The 24,122-nt window shown below is 42.4% G+C and overlaps 1 protein-coding gene across 4 annotated transcripts in view; it reads left to right on the top strand.

The window, feature by feature from the left end:
* The first annotated feature begins 1,621 nt into the window (after positions 1 to 1,621).
* Positions 1,622 to 24,122, top strand: part of LOC125454579 (muscarinic acetylcholine receptor M3-like) — a 232,258-nt gene continuing 209,757 nt past the window's right edge. For all 4 annotated transcript variants that reach the window (XM_048535496.2, XM_048535493.2, XM_048535495.2 and 1 more), the window contains exon 1: positions 1,622 to 1,820. The gene's annotated coding sequence lies outside the window, so the exon portion shown is untranslated. The remainder of the gene's footprint in view (positions 1,821 to 24,122) is intronic.

The following is a 24,122-nucleotide window of genomic DNA, read 5'->3' as shown; positions in this document are numbered from 1 at the left end:
ATTCTTTCTGCTGGATGTCACATAAGGACCAGATCCAACTTGGCTGAAATGCACCCATTGGGAAATGCCACACTGGGTTCAGGCTTGAAAGTTAACCATGTCCACAAGGGGTACTACTAGGTTGTCAGACAAACACTAGCTGCTACATTCTCAAGAGAATGGATGAATGAGGGAAATGTTCTGGTTAAGTGGTCACAATTAGCCATCAATTAGTTTCATGCTGTAATTCAGCCCTGGAGTATTGTTGACATTCAGAAGCTGCAAAGCTTCTCTATTGTGGGTTGTGTTTTTTTTTACAGAATGAGCCAACAAAATTTTGAATCTTTATCATTTGTAAAATGAAAAGAATATAAATGATCTCCAAGGGTTAATAACCATTCTGCTGAATGACTTACAAATACTGAGGAAGAGTTGTTAATAATATAATAATATAATAATATAGCCAGAGACTATTTCCCAGGGCAGAAATGGCTAGCACGAGGGGTCATAGTTTTAAGCTGGTTGGTGGAAAGTATAGAGGGGATGTCAGAGGCAGGTTCTTTACGCAGAGAGTTGTGAGAGCATGGAATGCGTTGCCAGCAGCAGTTGTGGAAGCAAGGTCATTGGGGTCATTTAAGAGACTGCTGGACATGCATATGGTCACAGAAATTTGAGGGTGCATACATGAGGATCAATGGTCGGCACAACATTGTGGGCTGAAGGGCCTGTTCTGTGCTGTACTGTTCTATGTTCTATGTTCTCTATAATGTGACTGGCCATGGTGACTAACCAAACAGACATACTCAGAAGGTTGTTTTTAGAATTTTACTGTGATCTCATCATATCTGTGCATTAAGATTCGGTTCACATAAGCAGCTGCTATTAGAAGTTGGAAAACCATTGGGAGGTTTAATTTTAAAATGGCAATCGATTTTCTTCTTTCCATTCTGACAGATTAGTGAATGGAACACAAGGGCTAATTTAAACAATGGGCTCAAAGATGTGGCAGCATTGGGCACTTTTGAAACCAATGCCAGTGACAGGTTGAAAGGTGCTGTTTAGCAAAGAATGATTACATTGCTTCAATATATTACAATATCTTTGGAATGTTTATATAGTTAAAAGGTAATGTTTGGCAATTCTAATGATACAAAGAACTTCTATGCTATATCTAGACTACAGCAACTTTTACTCAAACATACTGGCAATGTTTACTCCTTATGGATTGTACATTTATATTGTTACTTTAACATTTAGTGAGTTGATTCATATGCAGGTAAATCTAAAAGTAGATATATCAAATTGTGCATGATTTGGGGAAGGAAGGGTTCTGAGAAGGCAGGGTCAATTGTAAATATTTATATTATCTGCTACTCCAATGCATTTCAATACCAGAATGGAGTTGGAAACGACGTTTTGTAGCATCATCCGCGAGAGCTGTGACCTGAGCAGAGCAGCATAGCTTGCTGCCTTGTGCATTCGACATTTTTTCAGCTATCCTTCAAATTCACAGCGTGCATATAGATCAAGTAGGTGTATCAGCCATGACATCACTAGTACAGCAACAAATCAGCTCGGCATATGGGCGGCAGCAATTTCCAGGCGCCTGAAGGTATTCCAGTACTAGTCAGTGCAACAGAGGTTCGAAGCCAAAAGCAGGCGGTCGTAGACAGTGCTAACATGGCAAGGGACTAAGTCAACGAAGGCGGAAGATACCACCATGAGAGGACCTCGTTAGAACTGGCCAAGTTTTGCTTTGGTGGATTAATGCATTCAATGGGACAGCCAAGTTACTTATTCTGTGTATCACATCCGAACCGTACTTGCAGAGAATGGAAAAGGTAAGAAGTGCTTGTTATTTGGAATATTCAAGAAAGCCTTTTCTACTCGTTGTGTTGATAATATTTGCTAAAGATGCCGCATTGGTGACGGGTAAAATAGTTAAAAATCGGGTGTATCACCGTCCAGAAACAAGCGTCTTTCTGCGTCTCCCCCACTCCTGTTAACTTCGCTAAAGTACAGCGTTTTCAATCGGAACCCAGCTCCTGCTGTCATAGCATTGATCCTGTGGCAGGTAAAGAATGTAACAAAGCCGTCCCCCCCCCCCCGCCCCTTTTGGATAATCGGGGTCTTTTTAAATATAAATTCCCCTCTTAGCACCTTGGAGATCTCACTTTAAGAGTTTTTTTGGGGAGCAGTTATAATTTTCCCCATTTGATGAGGGGGAAGTAATTAGCGGCTGTGTCCGACTGTGTGGGGTTGGATCCAGTGGAAGAAGTCAGGGTGACCCAGCATAGGCATGGCAAGCACGGAAGTCCTGTCGGGTCAGCCTGTCTCACTGAAGTCAGCGTTCATCTGTCTTGCTGCTGAGTGATTTGTGTGCGCGTTCAGCAAAGTCAAGGAGACCACATTTGAGTTTCGGTCGACTGTTTCTGTCTTTGACCGAATGGATCTCTTTTTGTTTTTTTTTGTATTGTTTTCATACACCAGTTCTTTAATTCTGCTAGTCCCCGAGAGCCAGTGCGGACCAATTTAAACGTGCTGAGGGGAAATATGCGAACTGGTTGGTGGGCAAGCATTGTGGCACTTCAGGGCGACTGTGGGAAGTTGGATCGGTCAGAAATCAGAAGCGGGAGAAATGCGTTCACCTTCTTACCCTACATGCAAATTAATAAATGGTTAAAGCGCCCGGATAGCCTCTCTTTATTGCTGTGAACAGCCTGTCGAAATCTCTGGTATTGCATTTGACTTTGCTATTCGTAACAATAAACAGCAAGCAATTAATTCTGTGACCGCCGGGTGCCTTGCTTTTTTTTTCTGTCTCTCTCTTCCCCCTAATCAAACAGTCCACACCTTTTACACAGAAAGCAAACCAGTTGCAATCATTCATAGATTGACAGATTTAAGCAAACACAAAACTGCTGGGTGAGGTGATGTGGCAAAATGTTCCTACGTGTTCTTTTCAACGAATGGTCAGAGATTGGATAGACTTTTGAGTTGAATAGCAGACTCCCCTGAAATGCCTTGTCTGTGACCCATTTTGCTCAGGTTAAAAGTTGGGGTGTTTGCTTGGATTGACCCTTCAGTAATTATTAACCACCGGAAGAAATGAAAGCAGATTTTCAGGCCAGACCTTCCCACGCTTTCTAAAGCAAAAAGTGAATGTGCATCCTTTACATTGGTGAAAATGTGCTTGGATATAAATAAAGGAGGCCGTGAAGAATCAGAATCAATAATCAACAACAGGTGTAGTATAGTTCAAAACCTTATGGATCACTTGAATAAACTGCTTTATTTTGTTTTAAATAGAATTAGGTAAGAATTGTATGCAGGGGAAAAATCTGTTTCAGCATTCAGACAGTTAATTGTATCTCCTTGGATGTCTGCAATGCAGTATCAGGCTTTAAAGGGTTAAAAGACATCTGATAGTTTCTGGATTATTAAATAGTGTGAGAGAATAAAGGATGATTCTTCCAATGTACTGATTGCATGATCATCATCCTCCATCAAGGACACATTGGGCTGTCAACATGAAACCACAGTCCCAAGTTTGAAGCACCCTCCCCCTTCTATAGATTAAAAGTGAGACTCTGTATGATGTGCCAATAATCAACAAGATTCAGATTTCAAGCCCCTGTTCGCAGACCTAAGGAATCTCAGGTTGGCTGAGACAAGTGGGTTTGGTCTTATTGGGCTGTAGGGAGGAGGGGAAATCAACTGTGGATTCTACTTGCTGGTCACTGGTCTTTTTTAAGTGTGTGTAAAATGTTGTCAACGACAGATTTGGGTTCGAATGCGAATCACCCATGGTTAAATGGTCCGCTGTAACAGGCTGCCTGCATTCACAGAACAAGACTGGACATACAATGCCAGAAAGCAATCAGTACCACTGGAATCATGCCCCATTAATAGCCTGTGCACTCATTTTAGACAAAAAATGGGACCATAAACTTCTCCTAAAATGAACTGCATCAAAGCACAGTTTCATTTTCTTTGAAATGAACACATATTGTCATCTTCCTAATTTAGCCAAATCAAGACTGCAATTTTAAATTGCCAAATTGCAATGTGATCTGGAACCCCTCAGCTAGATCAATCCAGTTACTCACTATAGTTCGCAGTTGTTTTCTGTGTATCTTTTCTTTCCGTAAATGAGCAAAAACATTGTTTTTCTTCTTAAAAGTTGCCCGACGACATTGTAATTTTTTAATGGGAATGATACTGTCTTGCCGAGATTATGACCATTTGCAGTGTTACCTAAGGTTCTTATCAGGAGCATTCTGCACAAGTACATAACTGATGATTAAATGATACTACCCGAAATGGCAACGTCGTTTTGAAAGACAAATTTAAGGATCCTGTAAATCAATTCAGCCCAAATATAGGAACATTTTCCTGTGGGGGAGACTATTTTGAAGCAAAAGGCAAAACATGTTCCAAATATCCATGTTGTATGAAGATATGATGAAAGGATCATTACTTTCTCTGATCTATAAACAATTTAATGTAACTTTTTGCCCTTTAAGTTACGGCTGAGAAAAGGAGAGTTATTGATCTCATGGTTTAGTTGAAAATGTAATTTTTATAGATCAGCTTATTGGGTTTATTCATGACTCTCTGACTTTGACTATTTCTATCCAAATCAATTTGCATCCATTATATCCTCTCAGTCAAAAATACCTGGATTGGGTCTGTGTCAAACTCTACATCTGGTCTGAGATAAATGACAGTTCCATGGTTAAAAAAAATCCCAATACTGCTCCCCATATGTTTTTCCATATTCAACAACCTGAAGGCATTTATGTCAATATGACAACGCTCATGTATAACTGCTAGGGGTGTAAGAGAGAGCTTTAACCCCTTCATTTTGGGTTTGAATTAAAGCCGGGGGTAATCTCACCGCCTTTCAATTATCACTTCTCATAATCATCCACTGCCTCCTCACTCACAGCTTATTTTTCCCTAAGAATATGAAGAATTAATAAATTAGGAAATGCTTTATAGTTCCAAGTGTTTCATCACTTAATGACAATTGGAATCTTTCTGTGCCTGTGCAGCCTGCAGTCAGGCGAGAGAACAATGAGAAACAAGGCATGTTTGTCCATTGTGGCATATTGCCAATCTTCTGTTCCAAGCTCAAACTCCAGCCTAACCCCTAGGTGGTGTGGGGCGAGGGGGAAATCACAGTATGTAGGCCATTTCCTTCCTGAGGGCAAATCACACTGTAGCCTGTCTCCGTTCCCTCTCCTGTGGCTTTCCAGCTATTCTTTCTGTGCCTGAGTCTGCAGCTTTTACTTTACTGTGATTACCATTCACCACGGTTTACTATGGATCCCACCCTGGCTAACTCCCAGGTGCATCAGGTCCTTGTCTGCAGGCCCATCACCCAATGTGGCCTACCCTGAGTACTGCTCTGAGCAGAAGTTAAGTGCGTAATGCCTTTTAATTGAGGAAAAATATTTTAAACTGCAACCTCAATCCTTTTAATTTTCAGCTTCATCAGAGACTTAAAAAGCAGTCTTCCGCTCCTTTCTGATGGCAGGCCATCATGCCTGATGTGGCACTAGGTGATAAACAGGCATTTTAGCCCAGGTTCTCCATGTCTGCAGTAGCAAGCGCTTTCTTACTGACATAACACATCCTGCGGCTGGGCCAGGATCACCATGGGCTCACAGTAAAAAGACAGCCGTTTTCCCTCTGCATGAAGAGGAGAACCTCGCTCAAAGTGTCTCACTTTCCTGTCAGCATCAAGCAGAAGAGATCGTCTTGAAGAGCTGCAAAATTCTTTCTGACCTCAAAAGACTGCTTCATTATATCTTCCTTTGGGCAATGGGAATTAGAAAGCACTCCATAATCCAATCTGAGGATATTTCCGCAGATACTGGCCTCTCACCCTTCCATGATTTTTTTTAAAAAAGCTGTGATCTGTTTAAGCAGGTTTTACAAACTCCCTTAAATACTGAAGATGCTTATGTTATATTAATGCATGTGCATAGCTTTTGTATTACAAGTGTCAGAAAAGAAATTTCTATAAATAATAATAAATGGAATAGTGCTCATTTTCATGAAATTTGTGACCTACTGCACTTTTATATGTTTCTGCCTGTCTCTCCTATAAGTGAGTTGCATGCACTTGTTTGTGCACGTGGGGTACGGGTTTTAATTTAGGGCACTTAATTGATCCTTGCTTGACTATTCCTTTTGTTCTTTTTGTGCTTCCCTTTGATTGCAAGATCTTCAAACATAAAGTCACCTTTACTCATATACCTCTCCAGTACCTTTTTTTAACTCCCTCCACTGCCACAGTGATATGATGTTCTGTTATTTTTATTTCCAGTCCTATATATGCCACAATTTCCTCAACTTAAAGAATGCAGCAAATGAAGTTGCTCTCTTCCATTCCAACTGCAAACTTTATACCCACACCGTAGCTCTTGTCGCTGTTTGTAGTAGCAGTGTCCTGTTTGATCCTGGCTGATCTTCCCTATCTGTCTCCTTCAATGGTGACAGCAAACTTCCACAACTAAAGTTTAAAGTCTGCTTCAAATGTTTATATCTCTTCATGACTTCATCCTTCTGCATCATTACAACCTTACGCAGTGTTTAAGCTCCTACATTCCATCCACTCCTTGAACTCTCTATTCCCCTGACCCTAGCCTCTTGTAAATTTCCTGATCAATGTACTTCATTATGAGAGGCTGTGCCTTCAGTGTTAGCACACACTGGTATTCAGTCTCGACACATCTTTGGCTCCTTAAATCTCCTCCACTTCCTAAAACCTTTCACATTGTCAAAGAATACACCATCTCCCTCATCACCTTTTAAGATCTTTCTGAAAACCTTCAGTTTCAACAAATGCTAAGTATCCCAGCGACTATATATCCTTCTTTGAGTAAGTATCCAATTTACCCTCTGGGAAATTTTGTAAACATTAAAAGCTTGAGGAAATGTGATGCTATATTCATGCTTAACTGAGCAATAAAATGAACAATCCACACCATCTTCATGCCAATACATGCAAACACTATTTGACTATCTTGCAGTTGTTTTGGAGGGCTGATCAACAGAATCTAAAGGTTTGACAGGTTTTGCTGTTTGCAAAATTGAGGTATGATGTTGAAATATGAGATGTAACGTGTAATTTTTATTTCCTGGGTTTTGTGCCGCAGAAAATGTGTAGACTCATGTTACAATTCACTTGCATGTGACCTCTAGTGGCAGCCCCGTTCACTTGCATTAGTATCCATCTGGTAAGAGAGGATCGTGGTCAGGAGGACTGGGATTGGGTGTATGCAAGTTAAAGAGCAAAATGCTGAAAATCTGAGACAATAAGAGAGATGTTTGAAACATGCAGCAGGTGTATTGGCTCCTGAGGTGGGGGGAGGTGTGGGGAGGCATGGTGGGAAGGCAGCTTTTCACAATCATAAGAACAGATACATTAATTCCAAGCAGGCCTACAGATAGATTGGAAATAAATTCAGAATTTGTACGGAAATACTCAAATTGAAGCACCAGTCATTGAATGGATATAAGCACAAGGACATTAAAGAAATTTAGTATGAGAGAATAGCTGAGGAAATGAGAGGCCTGAGGAGAATGGCAGGAATGGAATGGCTAACAGTCAGCTGTACAAGCAGTCACCAATGCTGCATCATTAATGAGTGAGAGCGGACCATTTCACACAGGATAAAACATTGCAGCATTTGGCATAGGAAATACATACATCCTTTGGTTACAGAAAAATTTCATCATTTTACGTGTAATACAAGATGCTAGTGATAAGCAGTTCTGCTGTAAATACAGTCCAGCAAGAACTTTTATCACAGCTTGCCTTTATATTGAAGGAAGGAATTTTCCCATTGTAGCTGGTTAGGTTTGTGACATCTGGTCTGCCACAATCCAGAGTGAAATTTCTTCCATGATCTTAAGCTCTTTACCGCGTTCCTTATGCGACCATGCACTTGGGTGCATTTTTTGTGGGAGTCAGATAGTCAGAGAGACTGGAAGTGCTCACCATTACTGTGATTCTCCAGTGTGCATGGCTCTCGTTTAAAGCTACATTTAAAGCCAGGCTTTACCCCACTTTAGCTGCTGCAAGTCAGCAATGAGCCCTCACACTACGGTCCTTAGGTCTTATCAGTGCAGATCTGACCCAGAAGAAAGACAACCTAGGGTCCCCCTTTCCTGGATAGAGACCTAGGGGTCTTTTGTTGTCAGGGAGGTGGAGATGAGGGCAGTCCCTTAACTGGTTGACTGCTGCAAGAGGCAACATCATCAGACCAAGCTAGCCTGGCCACAAGTTATAGCCCAGGGAAGTGCAGCAGCCTGGGTGAGGTTGGACACCCAGTAGTGCAGCAAGAAAGTCACTGATCTTCTGTATTCCACAAGGGTCAATGCTACAGTCTTCTTCCTAATATCTTGCACTCCAAGGACCACCATTCACTCAAACTCTGCCACTGCATACATATCGTATCAAGATTCATGGACTACGACTCTCAGAACTGCAGGTACCCTGTCCACTGAATAGCAGTTACGCAACTCATCCTTCCAACTGTTGACCATTCCTGCCCTCTACCTTTCCTATTCACTCACTGGGAACATCTCAATTACCTGTATTTCCTGGACTGCTTGCACTTGACCTGCAGGACTAACCTGGCCCAATCCCTACACTGCAAAAACATGGATTCCCAGGCTGTGGTAAGGATGGAGTACCTGACTGACTGTGGCCAGTCTCCTGGACTGGAATCAAATGAATCATGTCCGTGCCCTCTAACTGCCTGGCACCATGCTTTGCTCCATTATGACTGCTCTCCTTTTGACTTTTACACATGACCATTTAGGTGAAGCACATGCAGTATGTTTTGCTGCCAGTGTGCCATTGATGTTGCAAGGTGCCACACAACAATGGGCATCATTGACTGTTCAGTGCCTTAAGTCGTGAGAAAATGCCTGCGTGCTCCCCTCTATTAAAAAGCAATGCAGGCTATAGAGGCAAGAGCGCTAAAGACCATGTGCATTAAGAGAGCAATGCACACGATCCAGACTCAGCCCTGAAGTCAGTGAGCATACACTAACGAAGCAATATGAAGGAGACAGGGGCTGGTTGCATCTGTGTAAGCACAACATGAGTAAGCACTAAGAGAGCAAGCTAAGAATGATAAGGTATACCTCATGCGTCTCCCTGTGCAACTGGCATACTTTTGCAAATCATAGGTGTCCTTGAGCTGCATAGTGAGGTGTTGAAGAGTAGTGTGATGGTCGGTCCCAAAGCAAGCATGACTTAAGCTTGTGGGTTTGCCAATGTCGACTGTGTGGATGAAGAGTCGAAGGAGAAGTGGCCATGGAGCTGCAGGGACATGGTTGTGAGAAAGCAGTGCCCAATAGCTCAATGGAGAGCTGCAGCCACCAGGTCCTAGCCCTGATTTACATGCTGGGAATAGACACCATCTAGTTTCTTGGGAAGAGAGTGGAATTGGAAGTGGGCTATAAGTAAGGAGAGTTGGGGCTTTAGTGATATAAATAGTTGCCGCTGAAGGGTAAGATTTTGAAGTTACCATTTACCCTCTGAGGGAAATTTAAGGAATTTTTTAATGGCATCAAGAATCTGATTTCTTTCATTCTCATCATATATTTCAACCTCTTCTCATTATTACTAATACCACAGCAGGAGGGAAAACTTCTTCCCATAACAGGACATCTCATCCATATGACTAAGGTGAAGGACCTGTGGGTGGGGAGGAAAAGGGGCAAACACAATTAGTATGGATAATCCATCATAGCTGTAGAGTAATAACTATCAGGCCGATTGATTTAGGAGAAACGGATATGATCACAGTCAAAGGTGTTCATAGCGCTCCCTGTCCTTTGCAGTGTTGGAAGGCAGAGTACAGGAATTGCCTTGTTAGCCTCCAGTGTTCAGCAGGATCCTTGGGCTACATATTATGTGCCCCTGGTTGGGCAGGAGTGGACCCAATATAATCCACCACTCTCCCACCCACTCTTAAGTGCGCCATCAAACAGAGGGGTTGCAGGTACCTAAATGAACAGCCCACCCACAATCCTTAAATAAGCAGTTAAGGGTTAAGTGAGCTTCCAGAAAGATCAATTGACCTTGAGATGATGCGGTCTGTGCCAACATTTCCTGTTTTCAGTTGCTTGTCTCCATTAATGCTTTGTCAATAGCACAGAAAACAAAACCTTTCACTTTCCCAGTCTTTCTCGAGGTCTCCGTATATCCTATGTCTGCATAAAATGAGGTGTGGCTACACAGTAATGCAAATTGACATGAGAATCACTTTGTTTCAGTGAAATAACCTTTCTCTAACTTGGCCCCATCTTTTTTTTAAGAAGCCTGGTATACGGACCTAGTCATTGAAATTGAAAATTAACATTTGATGCTGTATATCTTTTATGGCAATGTAAAGAGGAAGCTTGTTTCCTGAAGTGAACTATCCGACGTTGTGAGCAATACAGACTCCTTTCAATCTCATGATTGTGATGATTGAGTGGCATTTGGACAGTGACAGGGATTTAGCAAGTGGTGAAAACTGTCTGGGTCAATGCAGAAAGATTACTCAAAGGCCAGCTTCCCGTTTTCTCTACCATCTTCCCAAATGTTCTTTGGCATTTGCTGCTGGGAGTGAACATTTCAAAGTTGCTGAGGGCATAATCAGAATAAGTTACCATTCACTCACATGTCCCGTGGCAGTGTGAAGCTGTTACCTTTACTAAATCTATGCTTTCTGAGCATTTTCTCTGGAGAAAATAAAGCCCAGACAGCCTTCAATAAATCAGTCGACCTTGAGAGGAATACTCTGACTACCCACCAAGATATAATTCATCAATTCCTCAGGAGTTTATTGTCCACCCTAAGATATTAAATCATAATTTTAGATTTACTGATCGAGGTCCTGTTTCTGTGCTATAGTGATCATTTTCTCTTCAAGTTGACTCTCTCTCTGTCTTTGGTGGGAATCTGATATGCAGCCAGCCCCATCACAGAATCTGACATGAATATGACCTGGTAACGGCAGGGCACATTGATGTCTGATCTTCCCAGAAATCCACCTCCAGGAAGATAGTGGCAGCCACAGTGTTGTGTTCATTGTGGGATCCCAGATGTGTGTTATTTGATGAAAAGAAAGGAAGCTTCCAATAAAGCAGAACATCTCTTTGTGAACACACAGGATTGAAGATGCTACTAAACCAAGGGTCCGGGTCAGCTGATCCTATAGCATGAAGAACAGCTTACAGCCAGAAGTCAAAATAGAATTGCAACCTTAAAAAGAGTGATAAATAAATCTGTCTTTGGCAAACACTTGCTGAAGTGTATGATTGTCCACCAAAGAGTTTCCGCGTCATTGGTCGTGGGTTCTGTGGGGCTAAACCCAATGCTCGAGCCACATCTCCAACCACTCGTTGGCAAGTGCTTCTGGGAGGTGAAAGCGTCCCTGTCCTTGAGGCGTTTGGCATTCCTTTCTCTACTTCCTTTTCTATACTTATTCCTGATGACAACTAAACTAATCTCTACGTGAAAGTGTTTGCATCTATATTGCATTTGGTGCAATCAGGACATTCCAAAGTATTTCACAACCAATGAAACCCTTTGCAGACTGTGTGCAATATGCAACACTGTTATCTATTATATCTCAGATTTAAGCAGCGATGGCACTAGTTTCTGTTTGCAACAGGTTTTATTCAAAATGCTTTAAATGCCTTCTCCATGCTTTGAGCTGAGGCTTCTAGCTCTTTCTACAAGTTGTTTACTTTCCCACAAGCCCTGTAAACTATCCAGCACAAACACCACCAATGCAAGACAAATTCACATCATAAAACATAGAGAAATAAAAGCATTAAACATAACGACTGCCATTGGAGTGATTGTATTGTGGTTAGCAAGGTGGACCTCATCAAATATGAGTTTCCTCATTGGGATTGTTAATCTAGTCCAATCAGGGAGTCCTGGCTGATAGATGAAAACAGGAATGTCAGAGATACTGACCCTCTGGAAGTTGACTCAGTCAAGTCTGTACCAGTGTCTGTGAAGTTCTTGCAATAACAACACAAGCAAGCACATCCTGAAGAAACTCACTCGCAACAGTTGTCTTTGAGATGGGATAAGCATTTCTGGTATCATGTCATTTATTTAGGAAGCATGATTCATTCTATCCTGCTGTCAAAGACTGGGCCCAGTATGGGGAGAGAATGCATTTTTTTTTCCAACCAAATGAAATTGGGGCAGATGAAAGGGTGCTGAATTCTCCTGACAGCTTGTGGATCTGCAGCATTTTTGGTTATTTGGAGCTTGATGTTTCCTGAGGCACCAGATACTAAAACCTTTCAAGAGTTGACACATTTACTGAAGGAATATTATGACTCCAAGCCTCCTCAAATTCTGATTGGCTGTTGTGTTTACTGGCAATTTGAGAACCACGGGAATCAGTTTCTTGATTTTTGATGAGGTTAGGATGACTGGCAGAGGGAGGTGACTTTGGTTTAATCCTCCATGAGATGCTGAAAGACCGTTTGGGATGCGGGTTTAATGATGTAACCATGCAAACACATCTGCTAGCTGAAGCCCAACTGGACTTCAAGCAAGCACAACAACTAGCTTTGTCATTAGAAAATGCAGCAATTGGAGCATATGAATTGTAGGGTATTCCAATGGAAGTGGGCACCCTCACCAGGCTGACTGAGCTTGGCAAACATCACTTGAGTGAAGGCAATTACATAGCCTATCTCAGGCCATATCCAGTCAGAACCAGGTTCTAGCCGAATGGGCTTATTTGAAATCACAAGCTTTCAGAGTGCTGCTCCTTCATCAAATGACTTCAAATCATTGTAGTTGCTGCCAGTATGTGGACTCATGACAACAAAAGAGTCCCACTAGACTTCAATTGAGTAAGAGAGCTCCTAGGTTGGTATCCAGGAGAATGCACACCCTGGAAAGTCTTCTTCAGAAGAAGGGTCCAGACCCGAAACGTCAGCCTTCCTGCTCCTCTGATGCTGCTTGGCCTGTTGTGTTCACCCAACTCTGTACCTTGTTATCTCAGATTCTCCAGCATCTGGAGTTCCTACTATCTCTCAATCAAAATAAATGTCTTGTTAACTGATCACCCAGTTCTAATGGAGGTTGGTACGGTTGCAGTCGCTTCAATGACCACCGAACCAGTCTTTAATAAAATTCACTCCGGACCCCAAATCTTAAGTTTGCGCACGTTGCCGGCGAGACTAGAGAACTGGTATGAGGGAACCTTTTTGTAGATTAACGTTTCAGCTTTGGCTCTGGTCTCTTAGGAGAAACAGTTGATTTAGTAACCATTGATGGTAGTGAAAGATTCAGGCCCAAGCTTGATGGGGCGAAATTAGTTGAGAAAAATTCACTTAGATTGGCTCAACATTTTTATGATTAGAAAATGGCTGCCTGAGTGAAGTCCTAATTAAATATCCAGAAGGTTTTTAGGAACATCTAAGGACTATCAAAGGAGCCAAGGCCATGTTACATGTTGACCAGGAAGCAATTCCACGATTCTGCAAGGTGTGCCTAATGCCATTTGCCTTGCAGCCAAAGTGGAGGCAGAAATCAGGAGGCTGGAGGGTGAAGGAATCATCAAAGCAGTGCAGGCTGTGGAGGTGCAGTAGTCCTGAACAAGTACATAGAATCCCTACACAGTGAAAGCAGACCATTCAACTCACTGAGTCCACACCAGTCAACTGAAGAGCGTCCAAATCAGACACACACCCCCACTCCATTCCCGCAAACCTGCATTTCCCATGGCTAATCCACCTACCCTGCACATCTCTGGGCAATTTAACATGCCCAATCCACCTAACCGGCTCATCTTCGGACTTTGGGAGGAGCACCAGAGGGAGACCTATGCACGCAGAGGGAGAACGTGCAAACTCCACACAGACAACCGCCAGAGCGTGGAGTTGAACGAGGGTGCTGTGAGGCAGCAGTGTGAACCACTGAGCCACGTGCTGCCCACGTGAAAGCTGCAACTCACAAATGGAATGGGAGCAAAATGTGCCTGGTTCTTCGCAATGGGGAAGAGCCGGTAGAACCCGTGGGCCCTACCTCTCTGTCAAGTATTGAAGAGAGCTTGGAATCTGAGATGGACACAGCTGAAATTGCCCCCTCAGAGATAGTAGGAGCTGCAGATGCTGGAGAATCTGAGACAACAAGGTGAAGAGCTGGATGAACACAGCAGGCCAAGCAGCATCTTAGGAGCAGGAAAGCTGAAGTTTCGGGCCTAGACCCTTCATCAGAAATGAGGGAGGGGAATGGGGTTCTGAAATAAATAGGGAGAGAGGGGAGGCGGACCGAAGATGGATAGAGGAGAAAACGACTAGAGAGGAGACAGACATGCCAAAGAGGCGGGGATGGGGACAGTAAAGGTGAGTGTAGGTGGGGAGGTAGGGAGGGGATAGGTCAGTCCAGGGAGGATTGACAGGTCAAGGTGGCGGGATGAGATTAGTAGGCAGGAAATGGGGGTGCGACTTGAGGTGGGAGGAGGGGATAGGTGAGAGGAGGAACGAGTTAGGGAGGTGGGGGCGAGCTGTGCTGGTTTTGGGATGTGGTTGCGGAAGGAGAGATTTTGAAGCATGTGAAATCCACATAGATACCTTTGGGCTGCGGGGATCCCAAGTGGAAAATGGGTTCCTGTTCCTGCAACTGTGGCACTGCAGGAGGCCCAGGATGGACATGTCGTCTGAGGAATGGGAGGGGGAGTTGAAATGGTTCGTGACTTTTCAAGGACCGCAACTTCGCCCCTGCAGCAGTCGAGAACGCACTCGACCGTGTCTCCCGCATTTCCCGCAACTCAACCTTCACACCCTGTCCCTGCAATAACAAACAAAACAGAACCCCCCGCGTCCTCACATACCATCCCACCAACCTCCGGATCCAACCCATCATCCTCCGACACTTCCACCTTCTGCAATCCGACCCCACCACCAAAGACATTTTTCCATCTCCACCCTTGTCTGCTTTCCGGAGGGACCACTCTCTCCATGACTCCCTTGTCCACTCCACACTCCCCTCTAACCCAACCACACCCGGCACATTTCTGTGCAACCACAGGAAGCGCTACACCTGCCCCCACACCTCCTCCCTCACCACCATCCCAGGCCCCAAGAAGACTTTCCAGATCAAGCAGATGTTCACCTGCACATACGCTAACATGGTATACTGTATCCGCTGTTCCCGTTGTGGCCTCCTCTACATCGGGGTAACCAAACGGAGGCTTGGGGACCACTTTGCAGAACACCTCCACTCGGTTTGCAATAAACTACTGCACCTCCCAGTTGCGAACCATTTCAACTCCACTCGCATTCCTCAGATGACATGCCCATCCTGGGCCTCCTGCAGTGCCACAATGATGCCACCTGAAAGGTTGCAGGAACAGGAACTGATATTCCGCTTGGGACCCCTGCAGCCCAATGGTATCAATGTGGACTTCACAAGCTTCAAAACCTCCCCTCCCCCCACTGCATCCCAAAACCAGCTCAGCTCGCCCCCGCCTCCCTAACCTGTTCTTCCTCTCTCCTATCCCCTCCTCCCACCTCAAGCTGCACCCCCATCTCCTACCTATTAACTTCATCCTGCCCAACTTGACCTGTCTGTCCTCCCTGGACTAACCTATCTCCTCCCTACCTCCCCACCTACAGTCACCTTTACTGGCTCCATTCCCGTCTCTTTGACTTGTCTGACTCCTCTCCACCTGTCTTCTCCTCTATCCATCTTCGATCCGCCTCCCCTTCTCTCCCTATTTATATCAGAACCCCCTTCACCTCCCCCGTTTCTGATGAAGGGTCTAGGCCTGAATTGTCAGCCTTCCTGCTCCAGTGATGCAGCTTGGCCTGCCGTGTTCATCCAGCTCGACACCTTGTTGTCTTGGATTCTCCGGCATCTGCAGTTCCTACTATCTCTGATATAATAACTCCCCTGCTTGTCTTTGAAAGATGCCAAATCTGGAAAGGTCTCAAGTATATTCAGCTGAATGTAAAAATCAGCTGAATGTAAAAATCATCTGAAAGATGACACATCTGACAGTGAACTGGGTGTGTCGACCTGGATTATGTGCTCAAACCTCTGCAATTACACTTGATCCCACTGCCTGGTAATTCCCAAGGTGAGAGCTCTGTGTCCGCTGAGCCATTGTTGCTTTTCTGGTGGGGTGCGGCGTTGGACTGGAGAGAACACAATGGTCACACGCAGCAGAACGTCATAATGTGTTTGAAATAATATCCCTGGCTCCCTCATCAAATTAGTTTAACAGCTGAGAAGTCAGCTCTACTAAACAGTCAGGCATGAGACAACTAGAGAAACTGCCGGTCATTGTCTCCATTTGCAACACTTCTCCTTCAACAAAGGTCTAAGGCTGAACACTGCAATCAGGACGAAGAGAGGCAGATGACTCCATTCATTGTAAGCAATTTGCCATCGATATATAATGGTCAAGGGTGACACAAACAACAATGACATTGTTCCTAACTGTGCAGAATTCAGGGCACTCAGCACTTCTACAAAGTTGATCTCCAGTACCTTTGTCTTCGTTGTTTTTCATGTATCCTCGCGTTTAATTAACTGCAGTGGGTTACTGTGCTGCTTGGCAGTGAAACCAGCATTCTCACTCGTTGGATAATACATTTTTATTTAGACTGCAAAGTGTGAGTCCCGGACATTATTCAAGGACTTGCTTCAGAGTATTTATTGAAGCTGTGTTGTACTGCATTTCAGGTGCAGTGATCCCGTGCACTGTCTATACTTCATTGAAGATCTTTCTGCATACATCTGGCTTCTTGCACGTTTTTTAATGTATACTTTGGAACTGAATTGAACATTTTTCGCCCCTCTATTAGTGGTGGGTAAACTGTCTAAATTTGTAATTTTTAAACTCTGTGATAGGTTCCTGTAAATATTCTGAATCACCTTTGATATATGTACTCCATTAATTTTACTGAGCTAATACATGAGACAATGTCACACACTGTTATCACTTCAATATCTGAAGGCCTCTCTTCAAATGTATCATTTCTCAATGAAAATTACTCTCCATCCTTTAAATCTTGCCATGTTTTATTGTTTATTTACTAAGTTGCAATAATTGCTTTGTCTCACTCTCTTCGAGCAGTGGAAGCTCAGGGAAGGCTTTGTCTGTCGACTCCAAAAATACTGCATTGACATAATGACTTTCACAACCTCAATGTCCCAAAGTATTTTATTGGCAGTGGACTGTTTTGAAACCTATTCATTGTGATAAAGTATGAAACTCAACAGCCAATTGCTGACACGAAGGCAGTGCAATATGACTAAGATAATGTGTGGCCAACGACCAAAACAGTGTGTGCTCAAAATATGAAATACTGTAAAAATGGCAAATGTTGAACATGCTCAGTTGGTTAGGCAGCTTCTCTGGGAGTGAAACAATTAACTTTGTACATCAACGACTTCTCCTCTGTGTTCACTGAAGGATAACTAGTGGCCAGGGTGATCTCCCATGGTACTGTGTAGTCTTTCAAAGCTAAAAGAGGGCCTTGGTTTTATATGTCATTCATTGAAGACCATGCCCAAAAGCGCAGCACTCCCTCAGTGCTGCATTGGAATGTCAGCCTTGTTTATGTATTTAAGCCTCTGGAGGGGGCCTTGAATCCAATATATTATTCACTCAAAGATTATGAACAAGGCCAGTATATATTAATGAAAGCAAATGATTGCTTCCTCAAATTCTTGGATTAGCCTCTCTGCTAAATCTAATTTCATTTCACAAGATTGGCTGGCAGGACTGTTAGGGTTCTGTTTGGGGCTGGGGTAATGTGTTGGACATTACATTTTGTACCACTGTGTCCCTGAGACTCAAGCTTTCAGAGTCTTGCTCCTTTTTCCGGTGTCAGTGAGAGAGCTGGCATCAGACGTGGAATTTATGATGTGAATGTTTTGAACAAAACTAAGATGGCTGTTAAATCATGAATTGCTTAGGAAGGAGATGCAGGTTTCAATTGAATAACATGCAAATTCCTGAATTTCTTTCAAATCACTGCCCCAAGATAACTAATGCTTTTATCAATATGTCAAAGGAAACGTGTCAAGACAGACACATTTTAGGTGTGAAAACTTGTTTAGAATCTGTCTATGTTTTAACCTGGAGTCATGCTGGTTTAATTTCCAAAGTTGAAATTCTGTGTTTGATGCTATCTCTCTCATTCGCACCTCAAGAAGGAGCAAGACTGTCAAAGTTTTTGGTTTAAAACAAAAACCTGTTGGACTATAACCTGGTGTTGTGTGATTTTTGACCTTGTCCACCCCAGTCCAACACTAGCATCTCCACATCATTGTTATTTGATCTTTCCCTTTCCAACTCAAATGCATCAAGTTGAAGCACCCAAATGTTCTTACCATGTGGATGATTTAACATGCCCTGGAATAGAAAAGTGGAGTATTTAGACTCAAAACAGAAGCAATCAGTTAGTCAGAAAGTAGCTGTGCAAGGTGCTGATGAGTTACTGTTTTGGGTCAGAGTTTTCCATCAAAACCTGATACTATTTTTTGGTCAGTTGTCTAGAAGGAATAGAACAAAGACAAGTGAGAATAAAGAACACAATCAAACGCAAGTCAAAAAATAGAATGAGCCATAAGTTAATCAAGTAAAATACAGATGATGAAATGGCTGAGGTATTATGATAATGACTGGATAGACTAATGCCACATCAGGCACTATCTCATCTCAATTAAACAAGGAAGTTCGCAATGTCCTTTCAAAGATAATATGTAATATCTTCCTCTACTGCCTTCTTTGCTTTGTGCAGTTGGTTATTTTATATCCTAACCTCACAAGACACAAACAATATGAAAAGGGGTATTAGGATCTTCACTGTTCAATGCTTGATGTGAGAGCTAAGTATGCCAGATACCATTATCGCATAATTGACATTAAATTGTTCATTCTGTAAGCTTTTGCAGAGTTTTGCAGAGCTGCCAATGAGGGAAAGATGGCATGTCCTTAAAATGGTTTTATAATCCATAGTGTTATATAAAGCCCAATGACTGGATGGGAGTGTTTGTAGGAAACTTAGCTCACTGGCATTTACTTCTAAGCATATAACTTTTGAAATAAGATTAATTTAATTGAGATTGCTTGCAATACGTTTTAATATTGGATGATATTGTTTGTGGGCAAGTAGAATTATGTGGGGTGTTATGGAAGCTTCTTTATGTATGATAATACAATTGGTATTGATGGCTGTAATGCTCCATTAAGAATAATTTGTATCGCTTTGTTATTTCTCAGATTTTAAGCAATGCCTCAGGGCAGTGCATAAAGGGCAACACTTAACAGAAGGAGAAAAGAGGGTGTGTAAACAAATATCCTGTTAACGAGAAGACAATTTTGAGAAGTAAATTGAAGGCAAGGAAGAAGATGAGAAAAATAATGCAGTGGGAATGAGTTTCAGAGAATAGAGGAATCAGAGAGAAGGAATGGCTTCTACTGATGCAACAGCATAAATGGCAAGAAGAAATAAAGTTTTAGGACAGGAGCGTGAGTCCAAGGATATTTGGATGGATGATATCAGGGTGGAATGAAGCCATGGGTAATATTTTAAATTGAGAACACTAAGCTAGTGAAATTAGACATAGACCATGTTGAAGGTTTGGATGAAGTGTGATCATCGATTATGTTGGTTCAAATGTTTCCTTTAAAGGGTAAACAAGGCCAGCCTGGAGCAGGCTGGAGGATGAAGCAGAAGGATGCTTTGAGAAAATACTGCAGGAACTGACACTTTCAGCAAACAAATACTAGACATAGCCTGAAGGGGGAAGAAAGTACTGCAAAGTTACTGTTATTGCCACCAGCCATGACAGTTCACATGGCAGTGCTAGGAAGTGGCATTGACTGGGGCAGGTGGGAGATAAATCCTCCAGGAACTTGGCTCATACTGACTTACCCCCTCCCCCAAGTCTCTTATCATTCCTGCAATCTCCCCTCAACGCTACCACCCCACTTCTCTCATCACCCTCCTTTTGCATATCATGAGTGGGAAGAATTGATCAGATTGGGAGATGTGGGTTAGAGTAGTAATGTGACAGATACAAGTGGGCCCCACTGAACAACTATAAAGACTAATTTCACATATGCAACATATCTGCTGGGAGCCTTCATAGGGTCACTTTGCTTGATTTCTAAGGACTGAGCCCATGAGTTTTTTATTTATGAGGTCCTGATTGTCAAGCTCCTATAAAAGAAAGAAGATCTGTTATCTATACAGTATCTTGCATGACTCCAGGACACCCCTCATTGCTCCCTCCTCTTATCAGATTGGGAAAGCAAGAGTAGGCCATTTTGCCTTTCAAGCCTTTACTATGATCATAACTGATTGGATTATAGACCTAAATCCAGTTTCCTGCCAGCACTCTATAAACTTTTGAGTCACATTTTAGATTAAAAGTTCAAACTCACTCTTGAATAAATTCAATAGTCTGGCTTCACTACCATCTAGGGACGAGAATTGGAGTCATTTAGGCATTTTTGAAGAATGGTTATTATTGTAATTTAAGAAATGTGTAACCCATTTGTGCACAGCAGGATGAATGACCAAGCAATTTATCTTAATGTTGCTGGTTGAAGAATAAAAATTGGGAAAGAGGATGTCTTACTCTTGTTATCATAATCTGATAATTGTGACAGAAAATAATAAAAACAGATAAAACTGCCTGGTTGTAACTGTGATACAAGCAATTTTCCTACTGTTATGGTCACTGTGGCCCATTCGGTCCCATTTTATCCCATTGCTTTACTGGACGTCTTCAGTGTTGCAACGCTGTGAATGATTCAACCTTTGGCACCTTAGGCATGCAGTCATCTCTTTGGTGTCAGCCAAGAGTGTGAGGCTGGGCGAACAATTGATGTGATTTCTTGTTTACGTTGCCATAATATTATAGACAATGGCAGCTACTGCAGTGTGAGGTAGTGATGGGAGACCCCAGAGATTGGCTGGTGGATTCTTAACTTTTCAAATGACAAACTACCACAAGCCACCTCCAACATGACTTCATGTGTGAGTGGAGACAGGTTTGGGTGTAGGTAACTCCCCTGTTTTCAGGAGGAAGGCCTGTCACTAAACTATTTTAATCAGGCCAAACATTTCCAGTTCAACTATGGTTATGCCTTTAACACAAACATTTCTGTAGTCCGTCCCAATTTTTAGGAATCCTGAAAGTTGGAGGGAGGCAACAGGGCTGGTTCTGTCAGGTATCTTTTAATCGCATTGGTTGTGGACCAGTAGGGGCAAGAGACTGTCCTCCACCTAGCTTAGAAAACTTAGCTGCCTTCCTCCGTACTCACAGCCCCCTCCTAGATTTTATTCTGACGCCATTGATCTCTTCCGTGACCCTTCCTAAACCCTGCAAATAGCCAGCGAAGCCTTTGCAATTTGCCCAGCTCGCGATGGGATAGAGGAGCTAAAATATTTTGTTTTCAGAAAAAAAAGTTTATTCTGTTCATGCTCCTTTTTTTGCTGGATTAAACATGAAAACAGAAAATTTGGCGCAGTTTCAGACTGCTAATGTCAAATGGATAAGTCACCCTCACCAGAATCTACCTGGACAATGCTCTGCAGCTGATTAGCAGAAGTTGACAAGAATTAGTACAAGTTTCCAATTGTTAATCAAGCTAACACTAATTTAGCATTGGTGCTGATAACACTCCTGACAAATATTGATGTCATGAAAATCCAAAAAACAGCTTAAAAGACAGATGAAATTCTTTTTGCCTAAAGCAAACTGGCAGCCAAGAGTCCTTGTGCAATACGTGACCTAACCAACATTATTATCAAACTTAGCTAAGGTCTGCTACCATCATCAACCAATTCCAAAAAAAACGCTCCATGTGTTCATCTAATTTAGTATTTTTATTTGTGCCAATGGAAACACTTACTTATAACATAGTTTAGGAAAACAAAAAGTGAAATTGACGTATCTCAAAGCAATGTACCATGTTGGAATGCAATAGAAACGAAGTTGCTGGAAAAGCCAAACAGGTCTGGCAGCCTCTGCGAAGGAAAAAACTGAGTTAACGTTTTGGGTCCGGTGACATTTCCTCAGAACAATATCATTTTGTATGCATGTGCATATGAATGCAATGTCATTTTTATTTCACAGGCAAATATCACACCATGTACTTTCAGTGTGCAATAATAAATTAGCCAGTTCTGTTTGTGCTGCAAATATAGAAATTGCTGGAAAAGCTCAGGAAGTTTTGTGGCAACTGTGGTGAGAAATCAGAGTTAATGTTTCACGCCCAGCGACCATTCCTCATCACCTTTTGATGTGCTAGTGAAATGCACCAAGGTATTTCATAGCAGCGCGAAAAAATAAATTATGACAACAAGCTACTTAAATAAATATTAGCTCAGGTGATCAAAAGATATGTTTCAAAGAGTGCTTCACCAAAGCAGAGAGGCTTAGAGAGAGTATTCTGTAGTTTGCAGCCTTGACAACAGCAGGCACAAAGTCACTCCAATTTGAAATGCACAAATATACAGAAATGGAAGATTTCAGGTAGCTCAGACTCATGAAGATGAAGGAGGTTGCTAAATTGTGGAACTTGCTCCCAGAAGGAGTAGTTGAGTCAAGTACAGTAGATCCAGTTAAGAATCTAGGTAAACTCGAGGGTAAAGCAATTAAAGAATATGTTGAAAGGTTTAAATGAATATGGATAGGAGGAAACTCATCTGGTGTATGAAAATTAACAAAAACCTTTTAGGCCAAATATTCTATTTCTGGGCTGTGCAAACAATTTGATAGCATGCTTCTTTTGTATAGAGAAAACACATAACAAAGAGGTTGTCTCTGATTGGAAATGTGTGTCCCATGTGTTTTATTCATATGAGGTAATGTTTAGTAACAACCAATTTTCTGCCCTGTCTAGCTTTCCACCTAGTTTCACGTCATAATTGTCGTTTAATTGACAAAGGTTATCACTTGATTAAGTGAATAATGAGGCAGCCCAATTGCATGACGCAATTTATGGTTCGCGCCTGGTAAATTATTGACAGGTTTCTTGCTGGGCCACCAGTTTTCCTTTGAGCTTCATCGAAAGAAAAGCTCCATCTTGAGGTGTCAAAGCCCTCTTTGGCCAGGTGTTAAACAGTCCCCATACTCCATGTCAAACCTGATGCATGTCAAACAATTGGCTTTTTATTTAACTGCCACTTAATGCTTATCAGAAACACATATACGGTTGAATAAGGACTTTGCTACTTGTTCCACTTCAACTGTGAAACCAGACAGTGGTGGCGTAATAATCATGTACGCAAAAATAAATCTGAGAGGCAAACTCACAATGAGATTTCATTACAGTGTGAAATTGCCACAAATATTGGGCATAAGACGGGTTGGCAATGTAGACAGTTCACTGAGGGAACAAATATATATATTTTACTCTCCTCTTCATTTCCTGCTGCAATGTTTGTGCTTGGGAGATCAGGCTAATGATCTCTGACAGTGACATTTATTTGTCCCCATAGGGAACAGTTAGCTTCCAGTGAAGGTCATATAACCTGAGTTTTGCATTGGCTGACTTGGCTGCACAACTGGTTTGTGGTATGGAGTAATGCTAACAGCATGCGTTCAATCCCTGTACCAACTGAGATCACCATCTATCTTCTCCACCTCCACCCTCGCCTGAGATATAGTGACTGTCAAGTTAAACTGACTGCTAGTTATCTCTCGAATCAGCAAGTGAGACTTTAGTAACTTCACCTCTAGTTACCATCTAGAAAGGGTCATGGAGGTAGATTCAATCATTGCTTTTGAACGGGACTAGGACAATGGCAAGGAGAGAAAAAAATTACAGGGAAAGAGCAAAAAAGCAGGACTAGCTAATTTGCTCATTCAGAGAGCTGGCACAGCTTCTGTCTGTTTTGTACTGTAATATTCTATGTCCTGTAATCATGGTAATTAAGTTCAGCTAATTAAACAAAAAAGTCTGGAAAGTAATGCTAGTAACATAAAGGTGACCATAAAATTGCTGAATTGTTATGAAAGCCCCAGCTGGTTCTGTAATGTCCTTCAGGCAGGAAATGTCGTCATTGTTACCCATTCTGGCTTTTGTGAGACTCCAAACAAATAGCAATGTAGTCAGTGC

Source organism: Stegostoma tigrinum, chromosome 9 (assembly GCF_030684315.1).
Source record: "Stegostoma tigrinum isolate sSteTig4 chromosome 9, sSteTig4.hap1, whole genome shotgun sequence".
Classification (NCBI taxonomy): domain Eukaryota; kingdom Metazoa; phylum Chordata; class Chondrichthyes; order Orectolobiformes; family Stegostomatidae; genus Stegostoma; species Stegostoma tigrinum.
Note: the sequence above shows the minus strand (reverse complement) of the source record. Positions and strands in the feature narration are given on the sequence as shown.